This window comes from Euleptes europaea, chromosome 17 (genome assembly GCF_029931775.1).
Source record: "Euleptes europaea isolate rEulEur1 chromosome 17, rEulEur1.hap1, whole genome shotgun sequence".
In the NCBI taxonomy this organism is placed as follows: domain Eukaryota; kingdom Metazoa; phylum Chordata; class Lepidosauria; order Squamata; family Sphaerodactylidae; genus Euleptes; species Euleptes europaea.
The window spans coordinates 12,504,645-12,525,780 of record NC_079328.1 but is presented as its reverse complement, the minus strand read 5'-3'; positions in this window follow the sequence as shown (position 1 = coordinate 12,525,780).

Below are 21,136 nucleotides of genomic sequence, written 5' to 3'. Positions count from 1 at the left end.
TTTTATTTTCTTATTAAGTCACATTTCAATATTGCCGCCTTCAGAGTTACACAAACCAAAACCATTTCAAACTAATCCACATTGACTTTTCTGACTTCCCCTCTCCCCCTCTGCTATCAAATTAATATCTGTATAATCCCCTCTGTATTTATTTTCTGTTATGTCTCCTGCCTTATTGTATTAATATTCAATCACAACAAAACAGTTGGAAGCTGAAGATTCAAAGCAGGTTGTTTTATTGGCCCATACACAAAATGCTGGTGAAAATTGCCCCAAAGCGCAGAGCAGTTTCCACACACATCAAAGGGGTTGCAAGCATGGATATAGACTTTGATAATGGGTGGTTACAGAAGCATAATACACACGTAAGACTGAACTGTCCAATAAACCTTTTGGTCGTATAAGCAATTATTTGCATATCCAATAGAAAATGCTCTTCAAGGCGTTCCCTAATGGTTAATGAGGAAGCACAACTTTACATTCCAAGATGACACTTCTTGTCTTAAATCAAAGCTCCAGGCTTAATTAAGGAACCTGCCTGTACTAAGAGGGAATGATCTCACCTAGTCAGCTGCCTGCAAACAGTTGCAGGTCACTCTGACCCAGGCTCCTCAGCAATGAATGTCTCTTGACCAAAGTATACATGTTACCCATAATGCAAAGTGATTCTGGATCTGTATATAAGAATATATGTGTGTGTGTGTGTGTCATATTATGTAAATATGCATATATGTGACAGCATATATGTTTTCTCTATAAACTAAGTTAATTAGGGCATTACATTTCTAATTCATTATATCATTTCTATCAACTACATCCGATCATCCTATATACTTTTATTATTGGATACTTCATCCTTTCAACGTTGATCAGTTGAATTAGATTAAATCCTAGCATTTCCCATATTTAATTCGTTTTCACAATATGTTATCCATGCCTCCCATTCTCTCACATATTCTTCATTGTCTTTTTTATTTACTAAAGCAGTAAGTTTAGCCATTTCTGCTAGTTCAAACATTTTATTTATGCAGTCAATCTTGTCTGGTATCTCAGACATTTTCCATTTAGCTGCATAGACCAATCTTGCAGCAGTGGTGGCTGTAAAGAAATGCAACCTTGCTCTTCTTCTGATCACCAAACTTTGGTTCAGGCTGCGGCCTTCTATGTCTTCAATGTCTTGATATCAGACTGGGAGCTGATGACCAGCTCTCTCACAAACCATTCCCGTGAGAAACCATTTCCATTTCCCATGGGAAGCCACTTCACTTTGGGGGGAAAGGTGTGGAGACCGGAGGCACCATCACCTCCACTTCAAAGCACCTCAATTTCAAAGCCTTCCTATTGTAAATCAGCTATCTGTTCTTTTGGTGACAATCCTGTTAGAAGCCTGACATCTCAAAAGCTTGAAGGAGCCCAGATGTTTTGTATTGCTGCAGAGATGCAAATACATCTGTAACTTCAAAAGGCCTAGAGGTGTCATGCCAAATATCTTACAAGTTTATTGCGTCCCCAACATCTCATTGGGCGGAATGGCCATCACCCAATGAGATGGGAGAGATAAATATGAACTCTGTTCTAATCAAAATCATGAAGCTTGGGAGGGGGACATGCTGGTCATGTCTCCAAGCGATCATCATCTGGCAACCATGAAGGGCTGACACTCTGCGTGTTAGGACCAAAACTGGGTCTTGGTAACTATAAATCAACTAAAACCTTGCATTTGTTACTCTCTTGGAAACTTTGCCTATTTTGCCTGAAACTTAAAGAACTACTGTGAAGTTAGAGATTGCTAAGATTTCTTGTTTTTATGCTATCTGCCTCACAAATAACTTCCTTTCTGTAACAAGCACATTTTATTAAATAAACTTATAGACTTTATATTGAAGTCTGAGAAACCTTTTTTTGGGTCTCAGGGCTAAATCCAAGTGCCTGAGTGTGTGTGTGTGTGTGTGTGAGAAACCACCTACCTACCTTAGTGTTTTGTGGCAATAAGCCTCCCCTCGCAGAAGCTCTACTCTGCAGGGACGGTTTTTGCTTGTTTTGACTTTTGGGAAACTGGCTGGGAAGAGTAGCTCTCAGCTCATCCCTGGGAAAGCCAGCCTTTTGGAATTGAGAGCTGGTGGCGATATACCTGTACTGCGCTCAAAGGGGGAATCCTGGGGCACAGTAAGGAATTTGGGTTTTCCTAGAAAACATTTGGTGACTTTGAACTAAAGAGGAATCGGCCTGCTGGAGAGCAGACCGAGTCTCCTCGACAAGGTAGCAGTCTACCCGCATTGTGCTTTAGGGGGAGTCCTGAAGCCCAGTGGGGAGTTTGGCAACTTTTGACCCAAGGAGGAACCGGTTTGCTGGAGGGCAGGCCGGACCTCCTTGACAGTGGCATACCGTATATAAAAAAAGTTCTTTGTGTCAAAATATGTTCTGGTATCATACTTAACAGCATCATCTCCGGTGTTTTGGGATATTTCGCTGTAAAATTAATCTTAGTTCATTGTAAATCATATCCCAAAAGTTTTTAGCTTTGTCGCAAAGCCACCATATATGATGAAAAGAACCAACTTCTTCCTTGCAGTTCCAACAATTTGGTGACATTGTACTGTACATTTTGGCTAGTTTTTTGTGTGTCAAATACCATCTGTAGATATCATCATAACTTTATTTACGGCCATTGACCAGTATTACAGGAGGGGGGGAAGGAAAACAGCAGTTTAATCCAACGACAACGTCTATTTGAGTCTTAACACTTTAAAAATGCAGCCTTTAGCCCTTTAAGACCATTTAACCTGCAATGGTTTTATTTTACTCCCCACCACCACCACAGCGAATCCTGCTTATCAAAAAGCAGAATTTGGCTACATGGTATGATATCTGATGGGGTTTGTCCAATAACAGAAAATCCAGTTTAATTTCACCGGCTTCATCAGAAATCCTATTTAACAGAGGCTTTAAAATTTTTAATCTAACCTTCTTATAATAATAGAAAAGGGCAAGAGTCCAGTAGCACCTTAAAGACTAACAAAAATATTTTCTGGTAGGGTATGAGCTTTCGTGAGCCACAGCTCACTTCTTCAGAACTTCACATAGCCCACTAAGCCCAATGGTCTATAGTGCACTTGGATATAATCTCCTGTTTTTTTGCTACTTTCCTGGGTCTGTACAACATGGATTCTCATGTACCCACCTGTCCAGTACATCTTGCATGTTCTACAGCCTGCTGCCTGGTGATACAGGAGCTCTCTTATGGGCAGCCCAATCCTGAAGGGGGGGGCAGATCTGCGGCAGCCAGGAGCAGCGCAGCCATGCCGCCTCCTCAGAGACTTCACAGTCACCGTGAAGCAAAAAGAGATGTTCAAAAATGGAAAAACTAAAAAAGGGGGGAAATCCTCCATTGCCTACTATGGGGCTGCGCCACCAAAAAATGTGATGCAGCCCCATCATCGCTCAAGGGGGCATTCCTGCAGCGAAAGAGCTGTGGAAGCGACCCCCAAGAACACACCGGGAATGTCCCCCCACACTAGTGAAAGCCCTGCCAGCGTGGCTGTGCTGGCGGTGGGAGCCAGCAGCTCCCAGACGCTGGTGTGTTTGCCCCTGCACTGGTGTAGGTTCCACCTTATTCCATGATACGAAGACTTGGTTTTTATATGCTGATTTTCTGTACCTTTTAAGGAGAATCAAACTGGCTTACAATCTCTTTCCTTCCTTTCCCCACCTTGTGAGGTAGGTGAGGCTGAGAGAGGTCTATAGGAGTTGTGACTAGCCCAAGGTCACCCAGCTGGCTTCATGTGTAGGAGTGGGGAAACCAACCCGGTTCACCAGATTAGAATCTGCTGCTCATGTGGAGGAGTGAAGAAGCAAACCCAGTCCTCCAGATTAGAGTTCACCACTCCTAACCTCTACACCATGCTGGCTCTCAAGGTGGCACCTACGCCAGCACAGGGTCACACTGGCTCCAAGGGAGCTTCGTCCCCCCCTTCAGAAATGGCTCTTTGTGTATTAACTACTGTACACTTGCTACAGCCAAGACAACAAAGAAATGGCTGTTCACATGCATTCTCTGTTGTGGCCTCACCTTATGGAATGGTTTTTCTGATGAGGTCAGGAAGGCTCCTACCCTCCTGGCTTTCTGCAAGCTGTGCAAACCTGAATTATTCAAGAGGGTGTTTTGCACAGGAAATAGGGCTCCACTGTAACTATGGTTCAGAAGGAAACTTGGGGTAAAGGATTAGGGACTATAGACTAAACTACTGCGTATAGTTCATACTATCTGTTTGTGTAAGTAGGTTCTTACTATGTAATTTTTGCATTTATGTAATGTGTAGTGTTAATACTTACACTGTGATTCACCTCTGGTTGGTTTCTGGATTTCTACAAGTGAAATCCTATTGCATTGTCTATTGGATTTCTCAACCTGTTGATTGTATCAACTTATTGTGTGTAATCTTCCTTGAGTCCCAGAGAGAAAGGCATACTATAAATAATGTAAATAATGTAAATAAATAATAAAAATAAGTATAATGCACATAGTAGTGTTAACACAGATGGATGAAGTGTGTTTGTTTGACAGGTGTACATGTGAACAAACAGAAGAGGGAAGGGAAGAGAGAGAAGCTGAGACCTTACAAAATAAGGACAGAAAATCAAGCAATCAAGAGGCAGGTATGTGCCATTACAGCTCACAGGATGTAGGAAGATTAAATGCAGTCAAAGGAGTAAACAACCTCATCAAAGTGGGTGTGGGCCATTCTCAGCTGGCAAAGCATTAGCAAGTGGAATGGTGTGCATGCACCTCTAAAGAGAAGCAATTACTTTCTGTGGTGTGTTTGCCACTCCCAGGCTTTATTGAGGTCAAAATTATTGGGTCAAATCTGCGTATGAATTTCAATTCAGTAGTTTCCTGCTGAAGTCTCCCTTTGAAGCTCCTTTTTTGGCAGAAATATACCAACATGTAAGTCTGTAATGACTACTGGTGCAAGTTAAAGCAGAAATTGACAAAGAAGGACTACAGCTGAACATCAAGAAGACAAAAGTAATGACTACTGGGGAATTACTCAACTTTAAGGTTGACAATGAGGAAACTGAAATTGTTCAAGACAATCTATTCCTTGGCTTCATCATCAACTAAAAGGGAGAGTGCAACCAAGAAATCAGAAGGAGACAAGAGATTGGGAAGGGCAGCAATGAAGGAGCTAGAAAATATTCTTAAGTGTAAGGATGTGTCACTGATGAACAAAATCAAGCTAATTCATGCCATAGTATTCCCTATTACTATGTATGGGTGTGAAAGTTGGACAATGAAGAAAGCTGACAGGAAGAAAGTAGATTCCCTTGAAATGTGGTGTTGGAGATAGTTTTATGGATAACATGGACTGCTTAAAAGATAAACAAGTGAGTTCTAGATCAAATCAAGCCTGAACTCTCTCTTGAAGCTAAAATGACTCAACTGAGGCTATCGTACTTTGGTCAATTTATAAGACGACAAGACTCACTGGAAAAGACAATAATGCTAGAAAAAAAGTTGAAGGCAGCAGGAAAAGAGGAAGACCCAACATGAGATGGATTGACACCACAGCCCTTAGTTTGCAAGACCTGAGCAAGGTTGTTAATGATAGGACATTGATTCACAGGGTCGCCAGGAGTCGGAAGTGACTTGACGGCACTTAACACACAAGTCTGTACCGGAAGGGAAAGAGAGGAAAGAGAAAGGGCTCCCACCCCATTCAGTATTGAGTAGAGGTGTGTAAAGGGGGAGGTAGTTTAATAGACTAGTGGTCAGTGTGCCCAGAGTGTGTGAATGTCTATATGTCTTCTACTCTTGTCCAGGAAGCTCACTAAAACATTCCATAGCCTGCACCCTTGTTATCTCAGCCTCAGATAAACTTGAAATCTGTTGGGTCAGAGCTTCTGTGTCTTATCCTGGCAAACACTGCTTTCCATTCAGCATTGCATGGAAGGAGCAGGCTTCTTGTGGGCCACCCACTGGGGCTGGGGTCACCACCTGGGGCTGCTGCTTTCTGTTGAGGATATTTTGATACCAGCTGTCTATGAATCACAATGTACCCAAAGGTGGCCACAGTAATGGGCTATTTGTTGAGCAATCCTAAACAGGTATACTTAGAAGTAATGTTCTTCATCGATGTTTAATTCCAGGAAAGTGTCATTAGAATTGCAGTCTTAGCCATGTTCCTGGGTTCTTTCAATATGTACTCTTCACCTCAAAGGCCTATCATGTTATATTTTTGTTTGTTTCTAAGTCACCTGAAGCTATGGGAAAGGCAACGTATAAAATGCTTCAAGGAAAGAAAGTGTAAACTCACATCTGCTGTCTATTTACTCCCCTCCTTCTTGACTCCAGAACATTTCCTACAAGCCAGATAGGTCAACAACCTGATAAGTGTCCAGTTAACAAGATTAATGTATCACTGTCACTTTCTTGGTGATCATTTATCTCTTTTCCTGTCTGATTTGCATCCATTAATTTAAAACATCCAGGGATGGACACTTTCAAATCTAATAATTTAACTGGTTGGACCAAAAACTTCAATTGACACTGTGGCGGAAAAAAGGGGGGAGGGACCTGTGGTAGATCCCTTTATTCCCTGAATGTGCAAGTGAGCGTTTTAGTAGTTGAAATAGCAAGTGTGAGCAAAGCAGGAGATGAGAAAATGAGGCGGCACCTTTAAATGGAAACACGGTAAAGAGTGCTAATTCTGTTGCCTTTTAGCAGGAGATACACTTCAAGGTTAGCTGATGGCAGGGGAAGGTTACCTAAAGAGAACTAGGATAAATGGGAGTAAGGAAGACATTGGCCTTGCTGGTGGAGACCTGGGACAATCATGGGGGCTTCCAAGCTTCTGCTTGGGCAGAAATGGGGATTGCAAGACTGTCCCCTCACAAGGATGAATCCCGGGCATGGTGTTACTGGCTGAGAACTCCTAAAGTACAACTTCCTCCTAAACAGTGCATTTTAAAAGCAAGCCATACCCCCATCCCACCTCCCCCCCCCACACTGGATGGGTAGGACAGAACCATTTTGTTAGTCAGCGTGGTATAGTGGTTAAGAGGGGCAGACTCTAATCTGAAGAATTCCCCACTCCTCCACATGAGTGGTGGACGCTAATCTGGTGAACCAGATTAGTTTCCCCACTCCTACACATGAAGCCAGCTGGGTGACCTTGGGCTAGTCACAGTTCTATTAAGAGCTCTCTCAGCCCCATCTACCTCACAGGGTGTCTGTTGTGGGGAGGGGAAGGGAAGGTGATTGTAATCCAGTTTGATTCTGCCTTAAGTGGTAGAGAAAGTTGGCATATAAAAACCAACTCTTCTTCTTCCCCACTCCTCCACAAGAGCAGCGGACTCCAATCTGGAGAATTAGTTTGATTCCCTTCTTCTCCATGTAGGTGGCAGACTCTAATCTGCAGAACCAGGTTTGGTTACCCACTCCTCCACATGAACTGCAGACTCTATATTGGTGATACAGGTTATTTTCCCCACTCCTCCACATGAAGCCTCCTGGATTACCTCGGGCCAGTCACAGTTCTCTCAGAACTCTCTCAGCTCCACCTACCTCCCAAGGTGTCTGATGTGAGGAGTGGAAGGGAAGGTGATTGCCTCAAAGCTGCTTTGAGACTCCTTAAAGTTAGAGAAAAGTGGGGTATAAAAACCACATCTCTTCTTCTTCTGTGGAGGTAGGTGCTGTCCATGGTACTGTTTAATCCCCCCAAATTGTATTGTAGGTATGCGAGTCTGTGCGAATGAAGTTTCTGTAAAACAGTACATATTAAGAAAGGGTTAGGCCTGGCTTCAGAAAACCTTTATTAATGCTGCTCCACAGTACATATTCTATCTTTTAGAATCAAACATACACACATTATGTATATAAAATGAGGTGTGCCCCGGGAATACCCCCTGGATGCCAGTGTGAGGGCTTGGGCCAAAAAACGCTGCCAGGGAGGCAGCGCTGGTGGCCAAGCTGCCATGTGGTGCCCCTACATTGGTGTAAATACCCTTGCACCGGCATCAGTGCCCACTATGCCGGCGCAAGTGGGATTTTACTGGCATAGGGGCCACGGTGCCTCCTCAGCAGCTCTGGGGGGCCCCTTCAGTCCTCTAATATCTTCACTAATGTCTCCCATAGAGGCATATTGTGATAAATATGTGAGGAAAAATAATTATTATATAGCATATGGAAATATAATAAATTCTCAAGGAGAAATTAAGTCATGGCAAAAGATAAAGGATGAAGGCAAAATATACAATGGTTATTATATTTTCAATTAGTTTCAAGATTAAAAATAACTTTCATTTGGCAGGAGGAGTAAAAAGGGAACTTACTGGAGTGGTGGAGTCTGATCTGGAGAACTGGGTTTGATTCCCCACTCCACATGAGCGGCAGAGGCTAATCAGTGAACTGGATTTGTTTCCCCACTCCAACACACAAAGCCAGCTGGGTGACCTTGGGAAGGTGATTGTAAGCAGTTTGATTCTGCCTTAAGTGGCAGAGAAAGTCGGCATATAAAAACCAACACTACTACTACTTCTTCTGACTGAATTTGAAAGGATGATAACGCAACAAAAGAATCATTTATTAGCACGAATATATAAGCTGTTACTTCAATTCGATACAAAAACAGAACAAGACATGCTTGGTTAGGTGGATGCAGAATTTTGAGGAAGACATATCCTTTCAACAATGGGAATCCTTATGGACAAAAGATATAAAATTTTCAGCTAGTCAATCACTAAGAGAAAATTGGTACAAGATGTTTTATCGATGCTATATTACTCCAAAGGACATTGAGAAAATGGACAAGAACTATAAAGGGAAATGTTGGAAATGTAAAGAGATGGATGGTACTTTATACCATATGTGATGGGACATGCAAAAAAACAAAAAAGTACTGGAAAGAAATACATGCTGAAATCCAGATGGGAGTCGCAGCCCTTGGTAAGGCAGAAGCTGCAGCTGTTAGTCAGGCGAGACTATGGCGAGCGAAGAGGAGAGCTAAAGGTTCTTGGGGAGATGTTCAAAGATGTCAAATTCTATGCAGTGGGAGACATAGACCCCCAGGTAACCTTCCTTGGCCTTGCTAGTCTTCCTCTTTCCCCCGACCAAGGCACCCTCCACTCTTCCACCTGCAGGGCCTTCCAATTCCTTGTCTTCCTGCCCCCCTTTCAAGGACCACATGTTGACAGAAGCCAAGGTAGGCTTAGGGCACATTCTATGTACTCACAGGAATAGAAGTGTTTTGGGGAGCTGGTGATCTTTAACTAGGGTTGCCAACCTCCAGGTGGTGGCTGGAGATCTCCTGCTATTATTTTAAGAAGTCCTGCTATTACGACCCCTATTTTGAAGCCAACTCAAATCAGGTCTATAATATCTCAGTTAGACAATGCGAGCTGCTCAGACCATTAGCCAGACCAAGAGGGGGCAGAAATTTCAAGCATCTCCCAAGAATATACTGAAATAAAGGGATCTCCTGCTATTACAACTGATCTCAAGCCGATAGATCAGTTCACCTGGAGAAAATAGCCTATTTGGCAATTGGACTCCATGGCATTGAAGCCCCTCCCCAAACCATGCCCTCCTCAGGCTCTGCCCCAAAAATCTCCAGGTATTTCCCAACCCGGACCTGGCAACCCTACCATTAACAGTTTAGAATGCCTGATGCCCCCGCTCTTTCCTGCCCCCTGCCTCGTGCTGTGCTGAGGCACTGAAGCCAGCATGGTGTAGTGGTTGAGAGTGGTGGTTAGAAGAGGTGGACTCTGATCTGGAGAACCAGGTTTGATTCCCCACTCCTCCACATGAGTGGCGAACACTAATCTGGTGAACCGGGCTGGTTTCCCCACTTACACATGAAGCTTGCTGGGTGACCTTGGGCTAGTCACACTCAGCCTCACCTTCCTCACAAGGTGTCTGTTGTGGGGAGGGGAGGGAAGCCTTGGTGCAGCCTGGAGTCAAATGGGGCGGAGGGGAAGAGGATGAGCTCTTCTCCCTGCCCCCCGCTGCCGTTTTAAAAATGGGAGTTATTGATTATATACGTATATATAAAGAAAATATGTACATAGTATATGGGGGGCATCATTTTGTTGTTGCGTGTTGGCAAATATATAAATGAATTCCAAACAGCATAAGAAGCTTAAGCGCTCACTTGATTTTTTTGCTAATTTAATTTATTGCATTATAATTTTTTCATCAGAGCTATATTCCACAGACACTTGTACCCCATATCAATTGTAAATTTTGTTGTGGATTCCAGTATTGCAATATGATGGATCTCATTGATGTTTTTAAAAAATTAATAATTAATATGCCAATTTCTTCTGTAAATAAATTTAACAAAACTACATTTGGATCACATATTACATTTAATTTAAACATTTTGTTAATCTCATTCATATATCACCTTCCAAATTTTTGAATTTTTTTGAAGAACCACCCTATATGAAAGTATTACTAAAATTACTATGACATCTCCAACACTGGGAAGATGTTGTATAGATTCACTTGAGTTATACTCGTTAAAGTACCATCTATATAATAGCTTCAATGATTTTTTTCCTAACCGAGCTGAAATTTATTCAAAGGCATAGCCCCATGTGTATTTGTTTTTTATGTATTTACTGTACTTATAACCTGCCTTTCTCATTGAGATGCGAAGCAGATTACACAACGTAAACTGATAACAGTCCATTACAAAGAGACATCTAAAAAGCACAGCATAGGTTGATAGAATCAGCAGAAGGAGACATTGAATGAGCAATATAGTAAGAATAGGATAGTGTTAAGTGCCGTCAAGTCACTTCCGACTCATGGCAACCCTATGAATCAAAGTCCTCCAAAATGTCCTATCTTTGATAGCCTTGCTTAGATCTTGGTAAGGGCTGTGGCTTCCTTTATTGAGTCAATCCATCTCTTGTTGGGTCTTCTTCTTTTCCTGCTGCCCTTGACTTTTCCTAGCATGATTGTCTTTTCTAGTGACTCTTGTCTTCTCATAATGTGACCAAATTATGATAGCCTCAGTTTAATCATTTTAGCTTCTAGGGTCAGTTCAGGCTTGATTTGATCTATAACCCAAATAATAATAGCATATGCAGACTGTGGATGAAGAAAAATGGTATTACATCAGCAGAAAACAATGAGATGGCAGAAGGGTACTAGATGCATCAAGCTGATAATATGTCCTGTACACAGTGGTATAATGCACTGTACCTTTCCCTTTATAAAGTGCTTTCCTGAACAATTCTGTTATAGCATAGCACTTGATAGAAAAGCTTTCCTGAACAACTCTACACAAATTACACAATGACAGGAGCCTGGGAACCCTCCTGATTTCATCAGGCAGGCCATTCTACAGGGTGAGGGCCAGAACAGAGAAGGCATGTGTATAGGTGGTTGTTGATCTTGCCCATTTGCAGGGTGGCACCTGCAGAACAGAAGAGTGGAACTGTTGTGGTTTAGCATAGGAGCATAGGCATTCCTGGAGACATGAGGGTCTAAGGCCAGGAAGAGCTTTGCATATGATACCTTGAATTGTACATACCTTGAATTGAACCTGGTGGGTGATGGGCAGCCAACTAAGTGACTGCAGAATGGATGTAATGTGCATGCCCTCTCTAGCTTCTGATAACAACCAAGCTGCAGCATTCTGTACCAATAGAGTCTCTGGGTTGATTTCAAGGGCAGACCCATGTAGAGGGCATTACAATAGGCTACTCTCAATGTTATCATGGCATGGATCCATGTGGCTAGATCGGCATAGTCAAGGTAGAGGGCCATCTTATGGGCTAGACTGAGATGGAAGAAAGCTTTTTTTGTGTGTGACTGCTCTTAACCAAGGAGCCATGTGGCGCAGAGTGGTAAGCTGCAGTACTGCAGTCAAAAGCTCTGCTCACGACTTGAGTTCGATCCTGACGGAAGTCAGTTTTAGGTAGCTGGCTCAAGGTTGACTTAGCCTTCCATCCTTCCGAGGTTAGTAAAATGAGTACCCAGCTTGCTGGGGGTAAAGGGAAGATGACTGGGGAAGGCACTGGCAAACCACCCCATAAACAAAGTCTGCCTAGTAAACGTCGGGATGTGACGTCACCCCATGGGTCAGGAATGACCCGGGGACCTTTATCTTTTGCTCTTAACCAAGTCAGCAAGGGTCAGCTGAACTCCACTGATGGTGGGAAGTACAATGTCCTTCAAGGCCTCAGTCTTCTCAACCAGCATTACTTCCATCTTATCAGGATTCATTTTCTATTTATTCTTCTGTAACCATTTAATCACAGGCAGTGGTTCAACACCTCTACAGCATTGCCAGATTTGGATAGAGATATATCATATTGATGACACCCACTTCCAAAACTATGAATGATTTTTCCTAAAGGCTTTACATAGAGGTTGAACAACATGGGGGATAATATTAAACCCCTTGGAACTCAAGAGAACTCGCACACTAAAGATAGCTGGTCTCCAACAGCAACCCTTTTGAGTCTGGTCCGTGAGGAACAATTTAAACCTATCCAAGACATATCTCCTTATACTTACTACTGACTTCAAATGTCCCAATAAAAAGGCATGATCCACTGCCCCAAAAGCTGCAGACAACTCTAGCAGGAGCAACAAAGAGTCATGATCTTTGTCTACATTCAGATAGAGATCATCAACTAAGATTACCAGTACTGTTTCAGTCACATAGCTCAACCTCAAACTACTATTATATAGAAAACAAGGTGATGTAGATGTGACCCTGCATTAGGAACCACCAGAGCATGTAGGTGAAGACTGCAGACCGCTGTAGACGAAGAGTGTTTGGAAACTCCAAATGGCCCAGAATGTAGTTGGCAGAAGCAAGTGTCTGGAAGAACATTTTGCTTACTATACTATATGCCAGTTGGCTTCTGAGCCATTTGAAAGGACCCTTCTAGCCTTGTATGATTGTGGATAAGAGTACCTTCTCCCACAAAGACCTGGCTGGACACTGATGTCATCTTCAGAGGTCCTTCTCTGTATGCCTCCATCAACTGAATTGCAAGAGAACTTTTTTTTATAACAGCAGCACATTTTTTGTGACAGCCCTGTGGCCTGCCCCCCTTTGTTATTAATATTTTGGAGTCCACTGAAACGTTGAAGAGGGCATTTGGAATTTAATTGGTTCCGTCTCTGTAGTTTTATCTGGTGCATCACTATACCATGAGGAAGGTGATTCCTTTGCATGCTACTGGCTTTGTTGCACACTTGCACTCATTTTGTTCTTGGTTTATACACTGTTGTATATTGTTTTGACATGTATTGTAAGCAGTTCCACATATCCTGTATAGGATGAAAGGGTGGGATTGATTTTTTAATAAATATTGCCGCTTATTTTCTCCCCAAATATTTTGCTCTGAAAGGAATTGATGAGTGGCAGTGATGGAAAGGTAGGCTTGGATTTAGTTTTACATGTGCCTGAATAAGCAGCCTGGTACTCTTGACTCAACCCACTCTCAGGAGCCCTGCAAAGTATCCAGCTGGAGATAGAACAAGGGTTTAACCAAGTTCCTGAGGAGTTTCATTTGTGCCTGGTTAAGGAGCTTGGTGCTTCTGCCTTCACTCTCTCCCTGGGAAGTTAAAATGGCCCCTGCAAGCCAGTACTTCAAAGGTCACTTGGGTTAGGCTTGGCCAGGCACCAACTCACCCTTTGTCTTTTCCTGTCCCCTTAAACACACCATACAGATGAGACTTCTGGGTTTCATAAATGACTGTGCCTTGGAACAGTTGATCACAGAACAGACTACAGGAGTCGTTGACCTTGGACTTGGTTCTGAACAGAGCTTCAGCCCCGCTGTGAGATATAGAATGCTGTTGCACCAGTCTGGGACAGCAACCACCATGCCATTGAGTCCTGTATTTACTGAAAAGGAGGGTTCTCAGCAGGGATGTGGTGAGTCCACCTTCCAAAGCTGCCGTTTTCTCCAGCGGAACTAATTTCTGTAGTCAGCGTGGCGTAGTGGTTAAGAGTGGTGGAGTGTAATCTGGAGAACCGGGTTTGATTCCCCACTCCTCCACATGAGCAGCGGAGGCTAATCTGGTGAACTGGATTTGTTTCCCCACTCCTACGCACGAAACCAGCTGGGTGACCTTGAGCAAGTCACAGCTCTCTTAGAGCTCTCTCAGCCTCACCTACCTCACAAAGTGTTGTGGGGAGGGGAAGGGAAGGTGATTGTAAGCCGGTTTGAGTCTCCCTTATGTGGTAGAGAATGTCGGCAGATAAAAGCCAACTCTCCTTCTTCTAGTCTAGAGACCAGTTGTAATTCTGGAAGATCTCCAGGTGGGGCCTGGAGATTTTCCAGAATTACAATTTATCTCCAGACTACAGTAGGGTTGCCAACTCCAGGTTGGGAAACACCTGGAGATTTTTGGGGCGGAGACTGAAAAGAGCAGGTTTTGGGGAGGGGAGGGACTTCAACACTATAGATTCCAATTGCCAAAGCGGCAGTTATTAGCAGGAGATATCCAGCTGGTACCTGGAGGTTATACCAATAACTCACTCTACTGTAAATAGTAATGATGCAAATGAAACAGTAGAAGGCAAAATTGAATAAGGCAATAGATAGCAGGCAGCAAAACAGCCGAGGCTGTAACTATATTACAAAGAAAATAAATGTACAAACGAAGCTAAGCAACAAGGGTTACAAAGCAAGGAAATGACAAGGTCAAGAAAAAAATCAGCTAGGGTTGCTGATGATAGGTACAAAAAAGTTCATATAAGACAGTCATATTTTAGTCAATTTCAACGTGTCTTCAGGCAACGGAGATGCAGATGGTAACGAGGCTCCGGACGTATTCCAGTGTTTTCACTACAAAAGTAGCTTCATCAGCCAAAAGGGCTTAATATTACTATTCCTAGGATTAAAGTGGAGCTCCCTAACGGGCTATCTTGATAAATCTTGCTGGAATACATCCGGAGCCGCGTTACCATCTGCATCTCCGTTGCCTGAAGACACGTTGAAATTGACTAAAATATGACTCTATGTCTTATATGAACTTTTTTGTACCTATCATCAGCAACCCTAGCTGATTTTTTTCTTGACCTTGTCATTTCCTTGGTTTGTAACCCTTGTTGCTTAGCTTCGTTTGTACATTTATTTTCTTTGTAATATAGTTACAGCCTCGGCTGTTTTGCTGCCTGCTATCTATTGCCTATTGCCTTATGCAATTTTGCCTACTACTGTTTCATTTGCATCATTGGTACCTGGAGGTTGGCAACCCTAAGATTACAGAGATCTAGAGAAAATGGCTGCTTTGGAGAGTGGACTCTATGGCATTACCCTCCACATACATCTCCCCCCTCTCCAAATCCTGCCCTCCCCAGTTTCAACCCCGAATCTCCAGGAATTTCTCAACCAGAGTTGGAAACCCTAATAAACAGGCTATTCTACTGCCTAAGTTACAACAGGCCCCACAGTGATTCTTCCACGGCCTCACTGGCCTGGGGACCTTAGGCAGCAGAATGGACCATACCATTTCAGACTGCGGGCAGAATAACACCAAAGCAGAAACCAGCTTGGGCTACAGTCTTACGGACAGGAATATATATATATATTTAAAATGGCAAGGAATTAGTTTTGTTTCTACATGAAAGAATCCTAAAACAAAAACCGGCCTCCCCCGCAGTCCGAAATAGTACAGCCCACTCACCCCCCCTCTCCTTTTTGGGTTTGCTTCCCCAGCCTACGCGGATGTAATTCGAGCGCGGCCGAATCACGAACCGTCCAGCCAGCGCGCCGTGCTCAACGTGAGGTACCCCTCCGCCATTTAAAAGAAACACACACCTAAAAATTCGAACAAAATAAATGGAGAGAAGGCGAGAGGGGGGGGCGCGGGCGAGAAGCGTCCATTGTAGCGCACTCGGCCGCGCGGGGAAACGCTTCCGTTAACGGAGGGAGGAGAGGCGGAGGCGCAAAGAGGTCCGTGAGGGGCGGCGGGATCTCGAGCGGCTGAGGGGATGGGGGGAGGAGCCGCGCGCAGCCAGTGAAGGGGAGAAGCCCCGCCCCTTGCCCCGCCCCTCGCTTCCTCCGCAGCCGTCATGGCGCTGAGGAGAATCTCCTGAGGTAAGTGAGGCGCGGGGCTGCCGACGGGTCTCGGGTTCTCCGTTGGTCTGTTTAGGCCGCCTGACTTCCTTCTCTCCCTCGCGAGCCCCCGAAGGAAGGAAGGAAGGAGGCAGGCCCTCACTGGGCGAGGCCAGCCCGCAGGGATCGCTTGGCGCAACTTCCTCCTTCAGTGTCTCCGCCGCCTTCCCATCCCCCCCCCCGCCTTCACTGGGCCTTTGAGGCCTGCTGCGCCTCTTCCTGGTCTGTACCCCTCTGTCCCATTGTCGGTTGTATTCTGTCTGCGTATTTAAGTGCAGGGGGGGACATACACAAGGAACAGATCGAGGTGGTAGGATGGGCTGTACCCCTTCAAGGCTGCGGTTTCTTTTCTTTTTTAATGCTCCCGCCTTTTAAAAAAAAGAGAACCTCATTGTAAGAGACCTCGTTGTAAAAAAATTCCTTGTAGGAGTATCCCTTTGCAGTCTGAAATAGTGCAGCTTGTTTGTGCATTGACTTCATTGATATCATGTCTTCTTCTTTTTTTGGTCCCAGTGGGCATGCAAAGTGGCTTACATGTTTTCCTTGCCTCCATTTTATCCTCACAACAACCCTGTGAGGTAAATTAGGCTAAGAGTGTGGCTGTTCCAGAGTCACCCAGGGAGCTTCCACAACTGAGTGGGGATTTGAACCTGGGTCTTCCAGATCCCAGTCTGACTCTAACCACTATGCTACACTGGCTGTCGTTCTACCCCTCTCCTGCATGGGTAAACCAGGGCTAATTGTGCTAGTATAGCATCAGATTAGGATCATAGAGACCCAGGGTCAAATCTCTGCTCTGCCATGGAAGGATGCTGTCGTTCCTTGTCAGGAAAGTGGTTTGAATCCAAAATGTCTAGCTGACCCTTGAACAAATTCCCTTAATGAAGACTAGTGGCAGTCATCAGAAATTGTAAATGTTCTATAAAACAATCTTGGTCATTATTGGCTTTATATAGTTCCTGGTTTTTGGCGCCAACCCACTTTTTGTAAAACGCAACTGTAACAGCCAGTGTGGTATAGTGGTTAAGACTAGTATCTGGAAACCCAGGTTCGCATCCCCAGTTACCCCAAGGGTGACCTTGGGCCAGTCACACACACTCATCCTAACCTACCTCACAGGGTTGTGAGGATAAGATGGAGAAGAGGAGAATGATGTAAGCTGCTTTGGATTCCCGGTGAGGAGAAATGAAGCAAATCAAATTGTAAACAAATTCTACTCAATGATGGTTATTCCCAGGAAAGTGTTTGTAGGATTGCACTGTATGTGGCATTTTGTGGAGCAGCAAATCTTTGAGCTGAGCCTTACTGTAGTGGGGACTGCGAGCAAGTAAAGTGATCCCTTTGCATGCCAGTTTTTACTTTAATGTTGTGGATTGAAAAGTTTTTTAGTATACAGCTTGCTTTTTTAAAATAGTTAGAGCACATTCTCCCTTTGTGGTGAAGTTTTGGATACTGTCCTGAAGGTCCTCAGGATCATTTAGATGTTCTTGTTTTTTCTCTCTGAAGATGTATACTTTGACTTGGAAAAGCACTCAATATCTGTCCTTTTTTTAACTGGTTAGATTCCCCTTCCCCCTGAGAAAGTAGGACTTCACTCTTTTTCCATTATGTTCTTGGGAATTCTTACTTTGATGATATGAACTTTTATATTTCCATGTGGAAAGTAACAATAAAGAACCTCCTAAACTGTATGCATTTTCAGTGGCACTTCTGACGGTGGACTAAAATGTGGGTGGAGGAGAAATCCATATCTCCCATTAGAGTCTTTCATAGTGAAAATTCCCAAACAGTATGACACGAAAAACAGTATATGCAAGCTGAAGATATTTTCCATAGGCTACTGAATTTTGGTATAGTGTTGTGCTCTGGCCTTACCTCCTTTTCTTCTAACCAGGAGGCATACTCAGATTAGGGACATGTGGAAACAAATGTTCCTTCTCTGCTACTATAGCATCAACTAGTTCACAACCATCAGGGTCAGGAAGCAATTTTCCTCCTGGCCAGATTGGGCAAGGATCCTGGAGGTTTTTGTGCCATCTTTTGGGCATGGAACAGGGGTCACTGTGTGTGTGTGTGTGGGGGGGGAGGTAGTTGTGCATTTCCTGCATTGTTCAGGGGGTTGGGCTAGATGACCCTGGAGGTCCCTTCCAACTCTATGATTCTATTCCAGTTGTTCAAGGTAGCTCAGCATCTGCTGACACCTAAATCTGAGCCTTTACTGTTCATGGAACAGATAATTAGCTATGATGCTTTTGCCAGCTTTTTTGCTGATAAAATACTGAGAATACGGTCTGATCTGGATGTCAGTTGCAACATAAGTACACTAGAAGAAAAAGCTAATGCATTGCCTGGTCTATTTATGGACTATTTTGACCCAGTTTCTGTGATGGGTGTTGACAAGCTCCTGGGATCTGTGAATGCCACTATTTGTGCCCCTGGATCCTTGCCCATCTTGGCTGTTAAAATCATGTAAGGACCATATCAACGAGCCTTTAATATCTGTTATAAATCAGTCACTGTCTCAGGGCACCTTTCCTTAAGCTCTCAAAGAGGCAGTTTTCTGTTCACTATTTAAGAAACCATCCCTACAGAAAAATGATGTGGCCAATTAATTATCACTCAGTCTCTAATCTGCCCTTTCTGAGAAAAGTAATTGAGAGAGCAGCAGCAAACCAATTCTGGACCCTTTTCAGTCTGGCTTCAGGCCAGGCTGTGGGACGGAGTTGGCTCTGCTCACTTTAGTTGATAACCTCTTACTGAATGTAGATAAAAGCTTTGCTGCTGTTAATGGACTTATCTGCAGCATTTGATACAGTAGATCATGTCAGCTTGTTGAGGTGCTTGGAGGCAGTAGTAGGATTCAGGGCATGTGCGTTGATCTGGCTCAAATCATACCTCACAGATTGGACCCAAAGAGTTGCTGTTGAAACCAGCTGTCATCAATGTGGGGCCTATCCTGAGGGGTGCCACAGGGTGCAATCCTATCCTCCATATTCTTCAATTTCTATATAAAGCCCTTAGGCCAAATCAGTCATAGTTTGGGGGTTGGCTGTCATCAATATGAAGACAGTACACACACGCACTCTTATCCAGATCTCTTGGTGATGCAGCAGGGGTTCTAAATCGCTACCTGGCTGCTGTGGTTAAATGGCTAAGAGTGAACAAATTGAAATGAAACCCTGGAAAGACAGAAGCTGTGCTGGTTTGGAAGGCAAGACATTATGCTTCCCACTTTTAGTGGAGTTCAGCTGACCCTTGCCGACTAAGCTAAGAGTCTCAGGGTTATACTGAACTGAACGTTGTTGCTGGAGAAGCAAGTTAATGCAGTTGCAAAAAAGACTTCCAACTCAGTCTAGCTCACAAAAAGGCCTCTTACCTTGATACAGCTGGTCTGGCCATCTGGATCCATGCCATGGTAACAACGAGACTAGTCTACTGTAATGCGGTGTACATTGGTCTCCCCTCAATATCAATTTGGAAATTCCAGTTGGTGCAGAATGGTGCAGCTCAGCTATTATTGAGAGGTAGGCGCCGGGGCATGCATATTCCTTTCATTCTGCAGTCCATCCATTGGCTGCCCATCAGTTACTGGCTCAATTCTCAAAGTATTGACTGTCATGTACAAAGCCCTTCATGGCCTTGGTCCCTCATATCTGCAGGACCACCTCTCCCCCATGCTCTGCTATGACAGCTTCGTTCACCAGAGCAGGGCCTTCTGCAGGTGCCAGCCTGTAAAATGTGGCCCCCATCTTATGGAATGGCCTGCCTAAGGAGATCAGAAAGGCTCCCACTCTCCTGGCATTCTGCAAACTATGCGAAACTGAATTATTCAGGAGGAATTTTCTACATAGGTAGTAGAGTTGCGCTGTACAAAATGGTTCACAGAGTTTATTTATCCAAACGTCTATACCACAGTGTATAGCTTACTGTAAATAGGAACATCCTACTATGTAATTTTTGCACTGTTTAATATGTAGAGTTAATATTCTTTGCTTCAGTTCTTTTAGATTTCTGGTTGCTTCCAAACTTCTACAGTCCTAATCCTATTGCATTGTTTATTGAATGTCCCATCCTACTGCTTGTATTGACTTGCTGTGAGTAATCCGCCTTGAGTCCTAGTGAGAAAGGCAGACTATAAACAGGGTTAATACAAATAAATTATTATTTTTAAAATTAAAAAATCGGATTTTAAGAAATTTAAATCAGATTTTTAACATAAAACGCTTTTTGAGGAAAAATCTGTTTAAGATGCATTATTGTCCAAAGGTTATTCGTCATGAAATAAGGATTAGTTTTTAATTATGTAGCATGAGGCTGTATATTCATACAATGTTTAATTTTTTTTGGTAAATGAATTCCATTCTGTAAAATTATTTTAGGCAGTTTTTCTATCTAGAAGATATTATCACAGATGTTTGGTTTTGCAGTTCTCCGAACTGTGAAATTGTGTCTGCAGAGATAACATGCCTCTTCTTCACTGCAAGAATGTTATAAAATAAATAGTTCAGAAAAAGTCCTTAATCCCATTGTTCCTTTGCAAATCTATGTACATAGAATCAACCCCTTATCTCTTAAGTGCTAAATTTCAAGAAGTTCAATGAATAGAAGATTGTTTGGAGTGGAATAGATTTGTACAAGGAGTTAAGTGTGAGGAGGGAGGTGCAAGCAGTACAATTGAAAGTGAAATCTTTTGAGAAGAATACTTCACAAGTCTTCATGTAGAAAACCATGATTTAAATATAATCTTACTGACTAGGGATTTGAATGGCTTTGATTTAAACCACATCCACCCTGACTATAAATAACAATAAATGGATGGGTTCTAAGGGTGGATATCCTTATCTGTTCTAGAAGACAATCTTTTCAGGTGTAAGAATGAAACGGAGTGACAGACCATCACATTATTATTATTATTATTTCTCTCCTACCCCTTTTTGACCAAAGTCAGGCTCAGGGCAGCTCACAACTAGAAAATATAATAGGCTACAAACAATACATCTTAACCATAAAATATACATTGTATTTAAAATCCCATTATTTAAAA